Source organism: Trachypithecus francoisi, unplaced genomic scaffold (genome assembly GCF_009764315.1).
Source record: "Trachypithecus francoisi isolate TF-2019V2 unplaced genomic scaffold, Tfra_2.0 Lachesis_group12, whole genome shotgun sequence".
Classification (NCBI taxonomy): domain Eukaryota; kingdom Metazoa; phylum Chordata; class Mammalia; order Primates; family Cercopithecidae; genus Trachypithecus; species Trachypithecus francoisi.
Window position 1 is genome coordinate 87,331,921 of NW_022681457.1, and position 20,139 is coordinate 87,352,059.

The 20,139-nt window shown below is 46.9% G+C and overlaps 1 protein-coding gene and 1 long non-coding RNA gene across 3 annotated transcripts in view; both read left to right on the top strand.

Moving 5' to 3' along the window:
• LOC117092861 overlaps positions 1-340 on the top strand; it is a 129,068-nt gene extending 128,728 nt beyond the window's left edge. For both annotated transcript variants that reach the window (XM_033227084.1, XM_033227081.1), the window contains one exon: positions 55-340. The gene's annotated coding sequence lies outside the window, so the exon portion shown is untranslated. The remainder of the gene's footprint in view (positions 1-54) is intronic.
• A 15,003-nt stretch (positions 341-15,343) lies between these two features.
• Positions 15,344-19,410, top strand: LOC117092862. Its single transcript, XR_004440940.1, has 2 exons — positions 15,344-15,961; positions 17,819-19,410. It is a non-coding gene; the product is annotated as an uncharacterized LOC117092862 (long non-coding RNA).
• Positions 19,411-20,139: the final 729 nt, after the last annotated feature.

Consider the following 20,139-nt stretch of genomic DNA (forward strand, 5'->3'; position numbering starts at 1 on the left):
AAGAGATGCCCAGTGGGTCCCAGCTTGTCCTCACTCTTCTCCCTTTGCCTCCAGCTCTTCTCTGTGGCTACCTACCCCGTTGGCCAATGGCGGCTCATGCTCATCACCAGGCATGTGGCTGTAGACCCACGGAGCTGGGACCCATGCAGAGGCACCAGCTCTTCACGACCCTCTCTGCCAGCACCGGTTTCATGGTTCTCCTTTGATGTTGGGCGTGGTTGGCTTCTCTAAGTGACAGATTAGTGGCTCCTCTGGACCTCCAACTGATCTTCTGGACCTTTGCTTCTGCAGCTTCCCTCAGTTGTGCAAATTCTAGGTCTTATTCCTAGAATAAATACTGGATCTGAAAGTACTCACAGGATTCTGCTCCCCTGGCTGAACCCTGGCGGAAGTGATGTGATGTGACTTCAAAACTAGGGCTTAAGAGGCCTTGCCGTTTTCCCTGTCCTGAGGCCACATCATGCTGTGAAAAAACTCAGCTTAGCAGAGGCTGAGAAGCTACACGGAGAAGAATGGAAGAGACCTGGTCAACACACACAATTGTGAAAAAAATAACTCACTGTAGCCATTTTTTTAGGCTGATTTTTTTTATTTTCTATTAATTTTTTTATTTCTATTTAGCCATTTTTTTATTTTCTATTAATTGGTTGATCTGTCATTATATTCCATTGCATAGTCAGTGAAAATATAGTAAGTAAAGTTTAGTGTAACCATGTTAGAATAATCTAAATTTGAAGGTATTTATTAGCTTTATTAACTTACACAAAATAAACTTCACTGCCTTTTTATCATGGTAAAATATAGACAACATACAACTGACCATTTTAGCTACTTTTAGATGTGCAGGTCAGTGGCATTAGGTACAGTCACACTGTTGTATAACCATCATCGCTATCCACCTCCAGAACTTTTTCCTCATTCCAGACAGAAACTCTCCAATTCCCCATTTCCCCTCCCCTTAATGTAGTTTTTTTTTTTCCATTTTTTTTGAGATAGGGTCTCACTCTGTCACCTAGGCTGGAGTGCCGTGGCAGGATCATGCTCACTGTAACCTCCAACTCCTGGGTTCAAGTGATCCTCCCACCTCAGCCTCCTGAGAAGCTAGGACTACAGATGTGTGCCACCAAGCCTAGCTTTTTATTTTATTCTTTGTAGAGATGGGAGGGAGTCTGGCTATGTTGCCCAGGTACCCTCAGTGTAGTTTTAGGCCACTAAAGTTTGGGGTACATTGTTACACAGCCGTAGATAACTGAACACTCATACTTGGTGAGGTCATATGCTCTAATTTTCTAGTTTAAAAAATAGTTTCTCAGGCAAAACTACAGAGTCAGTAAAAAGATTTGTGTTTGCCAGGGGTTCTGGGGGTGAGGGTGGGAAGGGATGAGTAGGTAGAGCATAGAAGGTCTTTAGGGCAGTGAAAATGCTCTGTATGGTACTATAATGCGGATACCCAGAGTGAACCATGATGCAAACTATAGACTGTGGACTCTGGGTGGTGACGATGTTTCACTGTAGGTTCATCAATGGTAACAAATTCCTCTATACCAAATGAGTTACAGAGGAATGCTGGCCTGCTGGCCTAACAGAGGAGAAAGGTGCCCAGAGAGAGGTTCCTAGGAAAAGCATCTGCAGAGGGAGTTGGGTCCAGCCCTCTTAGCTTTGTGAAGGACAAGATAAGTAAACACAAGGATTCACTAACCCATTCATTCACCATTGCCATTCACATTCATTCACCATTCACAAGGATTCACTAACCCATTCATTCACCATTGCTATTCACATTCATTCACCATTTACAAGGATTCACTAACCCATTCATTCACCATTGCCTTGCACAATGTTTGTTTCATTCTTAGCTATTTGCAGGATGCTTACTGAGCTCAGAGTCTCCTAACCCCCTGGTGCCCTGGTGGGGGGGCATTGATAATGGGGGAGGCCAGGCATGTGTGGAGCAGAAGGCATATGGGATATCTCTGTACCTTCCTCTCAACTTGGCTGTGAATCTAAAAAAAAAAAAGTCTTAAAAAATAACAAGAACAAAAACATAGTTGCCCAAACTCTGTGTTTCCTCTTCACCAGCCCAAATAGCACTAGAATATTTTCTCTTCCCACTGGCAAACTTTCAGATCCTCTCCACCCTGGTGAATCCGCCCTGGGTCCTGGGCCTCACCTATTTGCCTTAAAGTGGGGCCTGCAGAAAGAACATGAGCCTCTAAGGATCATGTGTTGGAGCAGCACAGTCCAGGGTAGAGTTTGTAAACTGATGGCCTGAGCCCTCATCAAGCCCCCAGATACATTTTACTTAGCACATACCATTGACATGCATAATGGTTGAAAATAATTTGAATTTGTTTTCAATGTTTAAAACTCTAGAGAGTCACATACAAATCTGGATTTCTGGTTTCTCTTAAAAATAAGAAGATTGGGCCACACTGGATCACATTCCCATGAGACAGAACTCTTGGCTGGCTGAGTAGAGGTGGCCCCTATTGGGGGCAGAATTGTGTTCTCTAGCCTTTTATAATACAGACCAGGCCCAGCTGTGCTGACTTCCCAACCCCTTACACCAGCCCCTTTCCTCATGTGCTCTACGTGCTGCTAGGCAGTTGGGCATTTGAGTTTCAACATCTAGTCTAGAGAAATAGTCATCTCTCATGAGTGGGCCTATGCTTCTGTTAATGTGGCCTTAGGATTCTAGCTGTTTGGCCTCTACACTCTGAGCTCAGAGTCTCCTAACCCTCTGAGGTTTTCTTGGGAACTTGTTCTATGACATCTTGGGCACTGTATTAGTCCATTTTCATGCTGCTGATAAAGACATACCTGAGTCCGGGCACGGTGGCTCAAGCCTGTAATCCCAGCACTTTGGGAGGCCGAGACGGGCGGATCACGAGGTCAGGAGATCGAGACCATCCTGGCTAACACGGTGAAACCCCGTCTCTACTAAAAAAAAAAAAACTAGCCGGGCGAGGTGGCGGGCGCCTGTAGTCCCAGCTACTCGGGAGGCTGAGGCAGGAGGATGGCGTAAACCCGGGAGGTGGAGCTTGCAGTGAGCTGAGATCTGGCCACTGCACTCCAGCCTGGGCGACAGAGCGAGACTCCGTCTCAACAAAAAAAAAAAAAAAAAAAAAAAAAAAAAAAAAAAAGACATACCTGAGACCGGGCAATTTACTAAAGAAAGAGGTTTATTGGACTTACAGTTCCATGTGGCTTGAGAGGCCTCACAATTATGGCAGAAGGTAAAAGGCACGTCTTACATGGTGGTGGCAAGAGAGAGAATGAGAGCCATGTGAAATAGGTTTCTCCTTATCAAACCATCAGATCTCATGAGACTTATTCACTACCATGAGAACAGTATGGGGGAAACTGCCTCCATGATTCAGTTATCTCCCACACATGGGAATTATGGGAATATAATTCAAGATGAATTGATGTATTGAATTGATGTATTGAATTATGGGAGTACAATTCAATATGAGATTTGAGTGGGGACACAGAGCCAAACCATATCAGGCACGATGCTTAAAGGAAGACATAGGGGCATTGGTGAGGTTTCCACATTTTCTTGGAACTAAGGGAGAAAAAGAGACTGTGGCAAGCAAGTGGCTGGCTGAGGTTTTGTGATGAAGGCAGGGGTTTGATTTCAGGACCAGACTCTGGCCTAGATCCTGGCCTGACAGCTCCTCCCACAGCGTGGAATTACTGTTACCACATCCAGAGCTCCCCCACTGGCCATTGCACTGTGAGCTCCAGGAGGGCAGAATGGTGTGTGATTTATCTTTGATTTCCTAGATTTCCTAGAGGCTGGCAGTACAGTTTTTTTGTTTGTTTTTGTTTTTTTGAGATGGAGTCTGTCTCTGTCACCCGGGCTGTGCTGTGGCGTGATCTTGGCTCACTGCAATCTCTGCCTCCTGGGTTCAAGAGATTCTCCTGCCTCAACCTCTGATAGCTGGGATTACAGGCATGCGCCACCACATACAGCTAATTTTTGTATTTTTAGTAGAGACAGGGTTTCACCATGTTGGCCAGGCTGGTCTCAAACTCCCGATCTCAAGTGCTCTGCCCTCCTCGGCCTCCCAAAGTGCTGGGATTACAGGCATGAGCCACCACGCTCGGCTGTAGTGGAATTTTAATAAGTGTCTGAGTAACACGTTCAAAGGGGGAAACACCTGAAAAGTTATAGAAGAATGCTGGCATGATAGGAGAACTGTGCGCAGAGAGAAGACCCCAGGACGAGCATCTGCAAAGGGAGCTGGCTCCAGTTCTCTTAGCCTTGGGGAGGCCGGGATACACAGGTGAACCTGGGATGTAAACACAGGATTCACAAACCCATTCCCGCATTCGTTGTCAGTTTTGTGCAGGGTCACTGCTGGTCCTGCATCTGGTCATTGACACTCAGTGATGGGGCGGGGCAGGTCCACTTTGACTGAAATAAAAGGTCTGAGTGAGCAGGAGGCTCCAAACCCGTGAAAATGTTCACACCTTCTCTTGGGAGCTTAGGGCATAGGTGGGCATCTAGCCGAGTGTTCTCAGTCCTACCTTCAGAGTTAAACAGTCATGAATGAGAATCCTTGTTCTGCCACTTTTTAGCTGTGTGACATTTAGCAAATCCATGAGCCACAGTTTCCTCACCAGTAAAATGGGGAAAGTACCCACTTTCTGGGTAATTGGGATGATTTTCTGAGATATTTATTTAAAACGCTCTGCAGAGTGCCTGTATTGCCCCAGCCCTTCCATGAATTATGGCTTTTTTTCCTGCTGTCATTAGAAGGCAGGGGAAGATGCTGAGGGACCATGGCTGAGTAGTGGGTCCCAGCCTCCTGGGGAAGATGAAGGATGTGTCCTGGTGCAAATCATCACACAAGCCCAAAGGTGGGCGACCAGAAGATGGGAATAGCAAAGCCTTGGACACTTGCTGAACATCTCATTAGGTTGGACAAAGAGGCCTGAAGCAGTCTTGCCTGTTTTTGGTTTTTCTCTGAGAGGAGAGGGCGTGGCCAGGGGGAACTGGGTCTAATTCTATCCAAGATGAGTGGAATTAGTGATGTGGAAAAGGCAAAAACTTGGAAAAACATGAGCAAGTCAAAGTGGCACCTGGAAAGGGGAAGGTCAGACTCTCTGGAAGTTGGAGGGGGGCCGCTGGAAAGCTCAGATACAGGTTGCATGAAAGCCTAAGGCTGAGGCATGAGAGGGAGGACCAAATGAGATAGCAGGTGGGTCAAGAATGGGATTCTGGGCTGGGCGTGGTGGCACATGCCTGTGGTCTCAGCTACTCGGGAGGCTGAGATGGGAGGATGGCCTCAGCCCAGGAGATTGAGGGTGCAGTCAGCCATGATCACATCACTACACTCCAGCCTGGGTGACAGAGCGAGACCCTGTCTCTATTTAAAAAAAATGAGATTCTGCCCACACAGTGGAGGATGATCTCATGAGTGTCAGGGTGACCAGTGGTGCCCCTGCCACAGGGCTTATCTATCACTTGTTACTGACCTCTGGTGGGCACTGCTCAGTGGGGCGTACGTGCAGCAGGACTCACTATGTGGACATCTGGGCCTCTCCAGAGCGCACTCCCATTTACACAGCTGGAGGGAGATCACAAATAATCCTGTTGCTCAGCACCTCCTTAATCTGCACCTGCCAGTCACTAAGCCCTCTCCAAGTGGGCGCTTTGCTCAGGCACAGCTCAGGACCCACTCATGCAGAGAAAGCACGGTTCTAGCCCTGCCTTCCTCACCAAGCATGCATTCACTCCTCAGTTTTTAGGGAAACTCTTGGCACCAGGGCTGGCATTTCCTAGATGAGGCACACGAAGAACTAGAGCTGGGGTTGTCCTCTCTTCCTTCCAGGATGACTTTGTTTTTCATATTTTTCTAAATTGCGTTTTAAAATCTTATTTATATTATTATACATTTGCATCATAAATTCTTAAAAACATTTGTTTTTATTTCCACAGGTTTTTGAAGAACAGGTGGTATGTGGTTTCCTCAGTAAGTTCTTTAGTGGTGATTTGTGAGATTTTGGTGCATCCATTACTCGAACAGTATAAGAATAAGAAAAAAGCATAAGAATGATACAATGGACTCTGGGGACTTAGGGGAAAGGGTGGTCAGGGGGTGAGGGATAAAATACCAGGATGGACTTCTACTGTTAGGGAAATGAAGGAAGTATTCGAGCAGGGTGTCCAGTGGTCTCCCTGCACTCAGGAACTCTGCAGGGGCCTCTGCTGTCCCTCCACCTTCTCAGTGGGTCCTGCCAGCTGCCAGCAGCAGCTGTGTCTGCCTCTTCCCTTGTTCCCCTCACCTGCCCCAGATCCTCTTTATAGAGGGACAAGGAGCAGGTGTTCATAGTAGAAATCATGATGTTTGTGTGTTTTCCCTCTCTGGCCCTGCAGAGCACAGCCTCTCTTCCATGCTCATCTCCCGATTGTCTCAGGGCCCTACCAACCTAGGGGGAAGAGCAGCCAGGCTGCTCATTGGGCAGATTCTTCATTAGTGGCTGCAGGATGTCTCCCTGCCCTCCCCATCTTGACTATGGAGTTTGGGAGCTGAGGCATGGTGCTCCTAGTCTGATCCTGCTCTGTGTTGGACCCTGTGGCTTAGCTCTTGGGGATGAGCTTGGATATTTCCAGTCCCAGGAGCCATGTGGATATGACCTCAATGGATTGGCAAAGCTATATGAACCCCTATGCCGAGGCCTGGCCCAGGCCTTCCTGCTGACTCTTTCTAAGCCATTATGCCAGCTCCTTCCTGTCCTCCTCCCCAATTAGTAGTGAGAATGGGGGAAGTCCTCCTGGCCTTCTGTGTAGCCTGATCATCTATAGCAGCTTTTCACTGCAACCCCCTCCCACCCCACCCTACACTCTCTCTTGCTTCAGCCTAGACCGTTCCACCAGTCTTCCTGCTAAATACAGTAAGGATGCTACGGTTTTCTCCTGCCTTTTGATACATTCTCAGAAATTCAACTTCCAAGTCTCTGCTACTATCCACAAGAAAAAAATACCCATTCAGGTGCTCTAAAGCAGCTGCCACAGGTCAAGAGGAAGTGGCCTTGAGTCCACGGGTAGGCTCTGCTCCAGAGTTTGAGAGAATTTCTTTTATTTCCACCAATTCTCAATCTCAGGGACCTCTTATATCAGGGTACATAGTGGGGACTTCCTTTTCTAGGGATTGTCAGCCTCTGTTATGAGTACACTTAGCTTTCATTACCTTTGGGTGCCATTGTGGCCTTATTATTTTATTATTTCTCTCTCTCTCTCTTTTTTTAATAGACAGAGTCTTACTCTGTCACCCAGGCTAGAGTGCAGTGGCACGATCTCGGCTCACTGCATCCTCCGCCTCCCAGATCAAGCAATTCTCTGCCTCAGCCTCCCAAGTAGCTGGGATTACAGGCACCCACCACCATGCCCAGCTAATTTTTGTATTTTTAGTAGAGACGGGGTTTCACCATCTTGGCCAGGCTGGTCTTGAATTCCTGACCTCGTGATCCACCTGCCTCGGCCTCCCAAAGTGCTGGGATTACAGGCATGAGCCACCATGCCTGGCCTATTTCTCTTTCTGGAGTCTCTATCTGGGTCCAAACCCATAGAATGTATGACACCAAGTCAAGTCTCTTTCTGGACTTTTTCTGGGGTCTTCCCATCATCCTGGGGAGAGTCAGTCATCTGAGCATCTGGCCTACATCCCTGTCTCCATACTCTCTGGCGGTGCCTCTGGGATTCTCTCTTCCCCTTCATCAGCACCAACACCCCACCACCCCTGTGAATTCTTTCCTGAAGAAGGCCCACTCATGCTCCTGTCTTCTTTCAGCCTTCTGAGATCACAAGACTCTAATGTTACCCTCTTTCCCCATTAATCTCTCCACCCTCCACACATAGCCTTTTGGCTCCAGTGTGTACCCCTAAATCTCACCCCCCAACTTAAAAAAATAAGAGACTGAGTCTTGCTGTGTCACCCAGGATGGAGTGCAGTGGTGTAATCATAGTTCATGGCAGCCTTGAACTCCTGGGCTCCAGCAATCCTCCTGCCTCAGCCTCCCACGTAGCTAGGACTACAGGTATGCACCACACCTACCTAATTAAAAAAAAATTTTTTTTGGTTTTTGTTTGTTTGTTTGTTTGTTTTGGTAGAGACAAGGTCTCATTATGTTACCCAAGTTGGTCTCCAACTCCTGGCTTCAAGCAATTCTCCTGCCTCGAACCCCCAAAGAGCTTGAGTTATAGGCGTGAACCACTGCACTTGGCTCTAAATAACCTTTTAATCTCCAAGTTCAAATTCCCCCAGGGATGACTGTGGCCAGCTCCTAGGATGGCTGGCTAGCCAGTGGAGTCAGATGTTTCCTCTTTGACCAAACATCTGTGGCTAGGTGGTGATGGGGTCATGTGATACAGAACATGGCTGGTCCCACTCAGTAGAAGCATGGGAGGCCATTGATGATGAATGCCCTTAGTAAAGGAACACGGGCCAAGCATGCCCTCCAAAGCCCACCAAACAGCCAGGGCACATCCTGGCTCCTGCCCCCTTCCTGTTCACAGGGACAGGGCCTTAACACTTCCATGCTCCCAAGATAGGATGGTAGCAAAGCTGAGCAGCTAGCTGCCCACTCAGAAGGATCAGGTGGGGCACTCCAGGGCTCTGAAGGGGACATGGAGGAGTGATTCCAGGAGATCCTGAGCATATTCACCCCTGCAGACAGGAACTTTCTTGCAGGTTTGTGGCCATGGGCTTCCAGTGTCTGTGCAGAGCACCTGTAAAGGCTCAGTGGCTGATTTAGTCCTGAAAACCAGAGGTGCCTACTGAGAGGCCTGAGGAGAAAAGGGCTGGCTTCTGGAATGGACTTTAAGAAAGTGGAGACTGTCTTATTTGCTGAGTAGGGTTGAGTTGCAGAGCCGATGACCCACCTAGCTCTCCTCCTGCACCGTCTCTAGGAATAGAGATGTCTGACAAAAGGCAGCAATGATTCCCTCTCACACGTCCCACTTTCTAGTAGCCATTTACTTCTACAGAGGGGCTGAGGCAGATCCCAGCCCTTAGGGCAGCTGAGCGGGAACTCCAGGATGACTGTGGAATAGGACATCCCAGGCTTTGCTTATCCCAGGCCTGGTTTTCTTAATATAACTCACAAGGCTATTGGAACACTTTTTACATTTCTAAGATATTCTTGGAAGGTGACTGGTGGGTGCATAAAGAAAACCTTGGTCCGAGAGACACAGACATGGGTTCTAGTCCCTGGTCTTTCAACTTGCTGTGTGATCTTGGGCAAGTCCCTTTCTCTCTCTGAGCTTCCATTTTCCCATCTGGATAATGAAGGAATTGGAGGAGATAATCGGTAAGAACCTCGCTAGCTCTCAAGTGAGCATCATCACAAAATCATTCGTGTTTATTGAATGTTTCCATGTGCTATGTATGTGCTTACCTGCCTTATCTCACTGAATCCTATAATTATTTGCGCATCTTTTTTCAGAGGAGACAATGACAGCTCAGAGATGTTAGGTAACACACCTAGGATCACACAGCCGGGACATGGTGAGGCCTGTCTAATTCCAGAACCTCGGTGGACCCTTCTAGAGGAAAGGGACTGAAGACTGGGTTCTCACTCTTGAAGGCATCAACAGCTTCTGGGACTGCTCACTGGGCCCCGGTGCTGTCCTTGCTACTTACAGTAGGATGGAGTCAGTGCATTTAATAAAACTCCGTGGGTTTTGAATCCTCTTGCCCCGTGGTCAGATAATGGATAGTCCACAGGCCAGACAGTCAGACATTGTGCTGTCCCTGAACCTCATTTATGTCCTCTAAATGCCAGAGCTGGATGAGGTCCTATTTCTTTCATGGGGAGGCCCAGCATCCTAAGGAACCGCAGTCAGATGAGTCTTTTTCAGGCAGCACTTTCTTCATAACCCTCCAACATATGAAATGGCCCTTTCACCACATGCCGGCGCTGGGGATTTTTTCTTAAATTAAGAATTTGATACATTCCTTCAGTTCCCCTCTAGGGGTTACAGAGAGCAGAGAAAGTGATGCCTTGTGTTAATGTGCAGGTGTGGTTATGCATTTTGAAGGAGCTCTTGACAATCTCCAAGAAAAAAATGTCCCTAAATGACCCTCGGTTTTTGGTGAGAATTGCTAATTTGTGTAAGTGCTGAAGGGAAGTCCAAAGCCTGTCTGTTTGAGGGTCAAATGACAAAGTGGAAGCGTGTGTGTGTGTGTGTTTGTGCACATCCATGTCTGTATGTATATGTGTGTGTGTGACTGTGTGAGTGTATTAATAAATGTACATGAGTGTGTTCTTGTGTATATATGTGTATGCACATGTGTACACACAAACGTGTGTGTTTGCAAGCTCGTGCATGTATTGGGGGGTGTAGTGGCATTGGGACTGATCTATTCCTAGTGAGTGCTCTGCAGAGGAGGGGGCACTACACAGGCAGTCTGTTTTGCTGGGTGACCTTGCAGCCTCCCACAGGGCTGTTGTGAACCTTCTTCGCCATGGCTCACGTGCAGAGGTGTCTGCCACACGGTACCCTACTGGCTGTTCCGGGCTGGGGAATCAGTCCCCCTTCCTTGGTGAGTGCAAACATTCAGGGAAGGTAGAATGAGCAGGTCCTGGGGAGGAGGAGTGGCAGGAAGTAAAACAAATGGGAGCTTTATCCTGGCTTTGGCAAATTACGTGGCCTCTTCGTGCCTCAGTTTCCTCATCTGAAAATGGGATATCAGTCCCTGCAACTAGGTTGTTAGGAAGATTAAGTGAGTGCTGATGGAAGTGTCTGGTGCATGGCAAAAGCATTTTAAATTTTTTCCATGCATGAGTTTTTATTGAAACTATATATATATATATATATATATATATATATGAATAATAGGCTCTATTTTTTAGAATGCTTTTAGGTTTATAGACAAATTGATCAGAAAGTAAGGAGAGTTCTTGTGTATCCCCTTCCCATCAGTTTCTCCTACTATTCACATCTCATATTAGTGTAGTACGTTTGTTACAATTGATGAACCAAGATTGATACCCAGTTATTAACCCAAGTCCTTAGTTTACACTAGGGTTCACTCTTTGCGTTGCACATTCTACAGATTTTGACAAATGCATAATGCCATGTCTCCACCATTAAGGTTCCACTGCCTTAAACATCCTCTATGTCCTTTGTAAATCCAGGCAGCCTAAAAAAATAAGGAAAAAAGAAAAATAAGAAAAAAAATCCTCTGTGCTCTGCCTATGCGTTCCTCCTTGCCTCCAACCCTTGTAACCCTTGGCAACCACTGATCTTTCTACTATCTCATAGTTTTGCCTTTTCCAGAATGCCCTAGAGTTGGAATCATGCAGTATGTAGCTGATTGGGATTGGCTTCTTTCACTTAGCAGTGTGCATTTCGGCTTCCTCCATGTCTTTTCATGGCTCAGTAGCTCATTTGTCTCTATCGCTGAATAATATTCCATTGTATAGATGTACCATGGTTTATTTATCCCTTCACACCAAAGGACATCTTGACCGCTCCAAGTTTTGTCATTATTATTTTCATAACATCTGGCAGGCCAGTGTCCTGGTTTGAGGGCAGGGACTTTAGAATCGGACTGAATGTCTCCACACTCTGCCTGTGCCACTAGCTGGGTGATCTAGGGAGTTACCTAATCCTTTTGACCTCCTCCCTCTGAAAAATGGGGATATGATAAGGCTGCACTGCTGTTACACAGACACCTACACTGCGATGGCTCAAACTAGATGGACATTTTTCTTGCAGGTAATACAGGTGGGGTAGGCTCCAGGTCAGCAGGGGGCACTGCCCACACTGGGTCAGTTCAGGGACTCATGCCCTACGTTTCAGCATCATGCTTCTGCAGTAGCTCTAATGGTCGCCGTCCCAGCCAGAGGGCAGGAGGTAGAGGGTGGGGAATTCAGTCACTCTTTCAGTTTCCCTTGCCTGGAAGTGATGGACATCACCCTTGCTCACATGCTTTGGGCAGAATTTGGTTCCATGGCCTCCCCACACTGCAAAGGAAGCTGGGGAATGTAGTCATGTGTCATTAAAGGAAAGAGAGAGTAGCGTTTGGTGGGCAGCTGGCGGTCTCTGCCATGTAATAAAACCTACATTGTAGGTTTGTGATGAGGATTAAAGGAAGGAATTTGTATAAAGCTCTTAGTTTAGTGCCTGGTGCATAGTTAATACTCAATACATGTTAGTTTTTTTCTATGATTATTCACTAGGAATTAAAGGGTCACCACATTTCTGAGCTTGGGGCCTGTTTTAGTCTGTTCAGGCTGCTATAACAGAATACAGATACTCCTTGACTTATGATAGGGTTATGCCCTGATAAATCCATTGTAAGTTGAAAATATCATAAGTTGAAAATGCATTTAATACCCCAACCTACTGAACAGCATTGCTTAGCCTTGCCAACCTTAAACGTGCTCAGAACATTTACGTTTGCCTGTAGTTGAGCAAAATCATCTAACACAAAGCCAATTTTATTAAAAAGCGTCGAATATCTCATGTAATTTATTGAATACTGCACTGAAAGTGAAAACCAGAATGGTTGTACAGGTACTCAAGTAGAGTTTTTACTGAATGCATATTGCTTTTGTGCCATTGTAAAGTCAAAAAATAATAAGTTGAACCTTTGTAAGCTGGGGACTGCCTGTATCCTAGACTGGGTGGCTTATATACAATAGAAGTTTATTTCTCACAGTTCTGGAGGCTGGGAAGTCCAACATCAAGGCACTGGCAGATTCAGTGGCTGATGAGGGCCTGCCTTCTGGTTTCTAGATGGCCCCCTCTTGCCGTGTCTTCACATGGTGGAAGGGGTAGGGAGCTCTGTAGGGTCTCTTTTATAAGGGCACTGATCCCTTTTATGAGGGCTCTGCACAAACATTCAGTCTATTGGGGCCTTTTGAAGTGATCTAGCCTGGTGGGTTTCACACTGTGTTCAGATGACCCCTTACAGACCTCTCAGAGACCCCCTGGGGGGTGCTGGAAGACCAGTGAGAGTCCAGCCCCTGCCTGGTTTCAACCAGAGATGCTCCTACCTTACTTATTTCACACACTGGGTCTGCGTAAGATTTAAATGAAAAAAAGGGTCTGCAGCTTAAGAAAATGTAAAAACACTGGCCTAGAGCAATTTTTGGAAGTTACACCGTGGGCTTTCCCACCTCCTGTGAGACCCAGCCTCACTTCAACCTTGCCTCTTGGTTGGGATGGTTAAGGGCTGGCTCCAGCTTCATCGGGCCACCAGAGGAGACATGAGTGGGGACAGTGATGAGGACAGAAGAGACAGGAGAACAACAGTCCTCCAAGGCTGCAAGCTGAAGTCAGCCTGGAGTTCATCTCCAGTTACAAGCTGCCCAGCCTCCCAAGTGGGATAAGGACTTCTTAATCTGATTCTCCTAGCCCAGGGCCCGGGCAGGCAGGCCCAGGCTCTGGAAGCTGCGGAACGCTCAAGGCCATGGGTAAGCCACACATCTCCTGCCTGTCCTTGGGCAGGGCTTTGCTCCCAAGTTCAGGACTTCACATCTGTGCCTGATGCATTCTGCCCTGGCATACTGGCCCCATGCCCAGGGTACCAGCCTATCCAGATGGCTTGAATCAGCTCTATTGTCCTGAGTATTTGCTTTGTCTTCCAGCCTCATGGCATCTGTGAAAGTGATGAACTTGCCTCCCTGTCATCTGTGCTAACCAGAAGGCCGCAGGGCACAGTGGTTAGGAGCATGGGCTTTGGCATCAGGCAGACCCATTTCAAATTCTGGCTTGTCCACCTATTTGTGTGTGTGACCCTAGGCCTTCAATTCCTTGTCTGGGAAATGGGGGTAACACTACATTTCCCAGAGGGTTCATGTGAGATTAAATGAGATAATCCATATGAAGCCTTCAGAGTAAGTGCTCAATAAATGGCGGCTATTGTCAGTGATTTATGAGACTTGTCAACACAGAAGGCCTAACATACTGAAAAATATATTATAATAAAAGTACAGACTTGCTGTAAAATATACCTGGAGGATATAAGTAAAAGTCTCACCCCTGTCTTGTCTTTTCTTATCCACCCACCTCCACATCCCCCTCCAGAGGTTACACTTCTTAAATCATCTTTAATGAGCCACAAACCCTTCGGTGACTGTCAAAGAACCTTGTTACACTTTACCTTATAAACTCCCTCACCTCTGACCCTGGGCTCCCTTTCCTGTCTTGTCCCCTGCCAGTCCTGTCCCCTCTCCCCTTCTTTTCCTCCTTCAAGTTCCAGCTACATTGAACTGCTGATCCAGATGCCGCATCTTTGCATGTGCTGTTTACTCTGCTTAAAGTGTCTGTCCTCCCTTTCTTTTCATCAAACTTATACTAACTCTTCAAAACCCAGTCCATGTGTCTCCTCCTCTTTGTGAAACCATTCTGCACCTCCCTTAAGCCCCACACTATCCTGTTCTGGAATGGTCCAATGCAGGCCTCTTGACCCCAACTTGGCCAAGGGCTGCTCCAAGGCAGGGAGCTGGGTCTAAGCCTCTTCCCTTCCCCAGCTTGGAGCCAACCCAGGGGAGATAATCAGGGAGAGCCTTTGAAGGACTAGTTTTCTTGAGGCTTATGTTTACATACTAACCAAAAGCCTTGTCTGGTTCAGCCTCATAGTTCTAAGTTCCCTTTTGTTGGAGGGACCTCTGAGCTAGGGCCAGCCCCAGCCCACTGACTCTGATGAAGCCAGCTTTTCCTGGAGATGGATTGGGGTAAATTTAGTGAAGTTAATGGCCAGGGAGATATAAAGGGCTTTGCTCCACAAAACAACCAGAGTGTGGACTCTGTCTCTCTGATGAATGGAGGACCCCCTTCAGTGGAGCCATGGGGAGAGAAAGGGAATGTTGGTGTTTCTCCTTCCATTGCTGTGGGCCTCTCGGTAGGCTCAGTTGGGTGGGGCTCAGGCTCCTAGTTGCCCTGGCCCTTAGAATGGGACTTGTGCTTGTGACTCTGAAGTTTGGAAGCAGTGTGAGGAGGTGCAAAGGTCTAGAACTTTCTGCCAGAGACCCTGAGGGCTCAGTTGCAACTGACACCTCCCCTGCAGCCCTCTTACATGGGTCTGGAGAAAGCCAGGTAGGCACGTCCCAGGTTGGTCTGGGCGCCCTGGCTGAATGCCTGTGCTCTGTTAGCTTGCCTCACCTTGATACTCTTTGGCCCTAGGACAAGTTAGCTTGCCATCTGTTGCACTCTTCCCTTCCAAGTCATTCCTGCCATTTCTGCATGTCCAAATCCAGCTCATATTTCAAGACCCACTTCAAACAGTCCCCACTGTGAAGTCTTCCTGGATTTCTCTTCTTCTCTCCCCATACTGGGATAGGTTTTTCTTCTATCAATTCTAGGGCACTACACTTGGGCATTTATGACCTCAAATCTACCTATTTTTTTAAGTTATAGCGTTAATGCCTACTTATTTAAAAGGCCAAATAAAATAGAGATTTATACAATGCATTTTCTCCTCCCACTTCTGCCTCTTCAATTCCCCACTCCTCACCCAAGTCCCCAATAACCCTTGTTAAGGATTTTGAGTGTTCCTTACATGTCTTTCTCCATGATTCACATGCATGTGCACACTCTCATGCATACACATACACACACGCATTCAGACACACACATTCACACACACACACACTGTGACCAGCAGCTTCTGATGTGGCTCCCAATAATTCCCACCTCCTGGTATTGAGGGGATAACCTTGTGTTATCCCCTCATCTTGCACGTGAGCTGGACGTAGTGACTTGCTTCTAATGAACAGAACACAGCAAAATTGACAGGATATCACCTCTGTGATTAGGTTACAAAAGACTGTGGCTTCTGTCATCTTGGTGTCTTTTCCTTAGCTCTTCTCATGTGCTTACTCTGACAGAGAGGGCTACTTGGCAAGGAGCTGAGGGTGGCCTGAAGCCAACCATCAGTGAGGAACTGAGGACTTCCATCCAAAGCCCCTTGAGGAGTTGAATCCTGCCAACCACCACGTGAGTGAGCCTGGAACCAGATCCTTCCCCAGTCAAGCCTTCAGATGAGTGCAGCCCCAGCAGACATGTTGAATGCAGCCTGTGAGAGACCCTGACCCAGGGCCGGATTCCTTTCCCACAGAAGTCAGGAGATAATAAATGTGTGTTGTTCCAAGCTGCCAAGCTTTGTGAGTGTGTGTGTGTGTGTGTGTGTGTGTGTGTGTGTGTAAGAGAGACAAGGTTTCACTCTTTCACCCAGGCTGGAGTGCAGTGGCATGATCTTGACCCACTTCAACCTCCGCCTCCTAGGCTCAAGAGATTCCCCCCACCTTAGCCTCCCAAATAGCTGGGACTATAGACATCTGCCACCATGCCTGGCTAATTTTTGTACTTTTTAAGATAGAGACAGGGTTTCACCACATTGCCCAGCCTGGTCTTGAACTCCTGGGTTCAAGTGATCCTGCCGCCTCAGTCTCCAAAGTGATGGAATTACAGGTGTGAGCCACCAAGCCAGGCCTGGGGTGATTTATTAAGCAACAGTCGATTACTAATATACCTTCTATGCTGATGCTTTTATTTCCGTAGGATAAATTCATAACTGTGGGATTGAAGAGTCAACAGGTATATACATTCTGTTAACAGATGGCACAATATTTCCTTCCAAAAATTGTAGCAATTCTTGCCTTTACATCTTCATCAAGTCAGAATATTCTCTATCTTTCACACTTTTTGCTAATCCAGTGGGTTTCATGGCACCTTATCATTGTTGTAGTTTGAATTTCCCTTAGTACTAGGGAAGTTGAACATTGGGAGCATAGAGAGATGGAAAATATTTTTTTCTTGCTTTTTTTGTCCATATATATATATATATACATACACATATATATATATTTCTTTTTCTTTCTAAAAAAAAAAAAACAAGATACATGTGCAGAATGTGCAGGCTTGTTACATAGGTATACGTGTGCCATGGTGGTTTGCTGTACCTGTTGGCCCCTCCTCTAATTTCCCTCCCCTCACCTCACCCCCCACCCCTGAACAGGCCCTGGTGTGTGTTGTTCCCCTCTCTGTGTCCATGTGTCCTCAATGTTCAGCTCCCACTTATAAGTGAGAACATGTAGTGTTTGCTTTTCTGTTCCTGTGTTAGTTTGCTGAGGATGATGGCTTCCAGCTTCATTCATGTCTCTGCAAAGGACATGATCTCATTCCTTTTTATGGCTGCATAGTATTCCATGGTGTATATGTACCACATTTTCTTTATCCAGTCTATCATTGATGGGCATTTGGGTTGGTGTCCAACTATATTTTATTAGACAAACATTTGTTGAGCCCTTACTGTATGCCAGGTACTGTTATATAATTGAGATATTAATAAGACATGGACCTTACCCTTAAAGCTTAATGGGAAAGATGAACATATAAAAATATATGAAATATCATAATAAGTGCTGAAATAAACATTTGCACCCACTGTTCTGGGAACACAGAAATCAAAAAGACCAAAAATTGCTGGGGTTGCTTAAGAAGATAGGTAGAGGAGTGGGCATTTGAACAGGGTACTGAGGGAAATGTAGGAGTCTGTCAAATGGGGAAGAATTCAGAGCTTGGGCAAAGACCCAGAAGCATGAACATGTTGGTGTTCAGCAAGGCTGGAATAGAGGAGGCAGAGTGATGGAAAAAGTCAGTTATGGCTGATGGGGAGAGGGTCTGGATGCTATGCTCAGGGATTTGAACACTGTCACACAGATTATAGGGAGCCCCTGAAGATGTTCAGCAGAAGAGTAACATGAAGGATTGACATGACTTGGGTTTGTTTGTGCACATGCCACGTCTCACTGACTGATGGATGTGCGCGTCCTGTTCTCTTCCTCCCTCCAGGATCTGCATCGGTTTCACCTCTGTCTCTCCCAGCACACAGCAGGCATCTGCACAGATTTATGAACTGAATGAAAAATCAGGTCCTGACCCATGGATAGGACTGTCCAGTGCAGGCTGAAAACATCAGTGTGGCTATGAGTGAAGAGCCGTAAGCTGGGACATGAGGGATTCTGGAAGCAAGAAAAGGAGTCCGAAGCCAAAAGATGGTGGAGAGTCTGGAAACTCTTCAGTTATCCAGGTCTCACGAGAGTCTCCTGTAGCTGACCACAGGCTGGAGCACTCTTGCTGCTTTTCACATGCACATGCATGGGCTTCTCTCCTTGGAGCTTCTTAGAGGTGTCCTGAGGTCTTAGCCTCAACAGACAGATGACTTCTTCCTTCTTCTCCTTTGCCTTGGCGTCTTCTCTCCCTAACCGGCCCTGATGAAGGTGGGAACCATCCTCCTTGTTATATCTTTAATAAGACTAGATGTTCTCAAGGAGGAAAGAGGATGAGCTGAAAGAAGCCCTTCACGTTTCTCTTGTGCAAAAATCCTCCCCTGACAAATATAGTTCTTTCCCCTGTACATGAACCCCAATCGATTTTCCTGTCATCAGAATCCCTCAGGCGTTGCCAGCCTCCTAATCGTAACCACTCAGGACACACTGGGCTCTTGTTGTTAGCAGGACTGCCAGTGGTAATGGCTGTGTCTGTGACCTACCACTGCAAGATTAGAACAATTCTGCCAACAATGAAAAAACCTCTTCTTTCTTGAGTGCCTACTGTGTGCCAGGCACTGTGCTCAGTGCTTTACATTGGTGATCTGGTTTGGTCTTCTTGGTAGTCCTGAAACACTTGCATTATGATGATCAGCACTCCCACTTCATAGGTGAGGAAAGAGAGGTGCAGGGAAGTTAAGTAACTAGGCCAAGGTCATGCTGCTACCAGCAAGTGGGCCAGGACCTGCACTGACAATGTTGCCTTTCTGTATGGGAGCCTAGTGCTCTGTAGATGCACACAGAGGCTTTAACCAATTCAAACCCTCCATGGTGGGTTGTCATCAGTGCCTTAAAGAGTATGTTTGCAGATGGTGCCAAGCTGGCCACTGGTGCAGTGTTTCTGCATGAGTCTCCCCTTACAGGGACTGGGGTAAAGGATTGGGTTCTTTCCCTGGTGTTTTGTCCAGAGACAGATGAGCGAAAGGGGTTGGTCTGAGACAACAGCACTGATGGTCACTCTACCCTTCAGCCAGAGGCAGGGTGGCATTGTGATCCAGAGGTTTAGCTGAGCCTTAGACGCCAGAAGGAAGCTGGGGTCCCAGAGGAGTGCACCACAGGCAGGAGAGCAGCGTCTGGGGTGAGTCCTGGGATTACAGTCAGGGTCTGTCCAAGGCAGTGGGCACTGATGAGGGCTTACAGATCCTGGGTTGGAGGAGCAGCTCAGAGTGTCTTGTGGGGCATTTATCTTCATCTTCATTTTTCTGATTTAGTTTTTTTTTCTCCTTCTGTCCTCCTCTCTGCTCTCTTCTTCCTCCTCCTCCTCTTCTTTCAATATGGACATATGATTGTTTTTCTGAACATAAAAGTTCATGCTCTTCGTAAAAAAAAAAAAACTCAGACAGTATAAAGTTTAAAGACAAATGTAAAAATGATCCATACTCCCCACCATCCAGAAATAGGCCTCATGACATTTGGGTGTGCCGTCATTCAGACTTTTCCTGTTTGCCAGAATGGTGTCAGATCATACAAACTGGATTCCATCCTAACTTCTCACTTTGCAACAGGCCACGACTGCCCCAGCAGTATCTGTAGAGGTACCTTGTCATTCCATGCTGTGTGGGCTTCCTATTTTGGATGCATCGTTGTTTGTTTAGATATTACTGGTTGTACCTCTTTTCTAAAATACAGATATGTGTGTTTCAAGGGACTTGGTATGGAAACTACTCATGTCCTCCAGCCACACATGTTTCATCCTCCTCCTCTCTGAACTGCCCCTGGATAGAGGTCCCCAGGGTTCGAGATGGACAAAGAGAGGAGGGAGAGGCTCAATGTCCTCAGAGAGCAGGGGAGTGGGATAATGAGACAGAAAGAGTGTATTCCGGGCACCCAGCTGGCAGGATGACTGGATGTAGGCGAGGGGGACATCGGGAGGCGTTACTTGAGTGGGCAGCAGAGCTGGGGCGATGCCTGGGCTTTCTTGGGCAACTTGACATTCTGCATGAAAAAAATCCCGGGCCATGAGAGAGTGAGATGCCAAACTTCACTTCATCCGTCAAATATGCCTCTACATCCATCCTGTGTGCCAGGCTTAGTGCCAGGCACCAGAGATATGGAATCAAATAA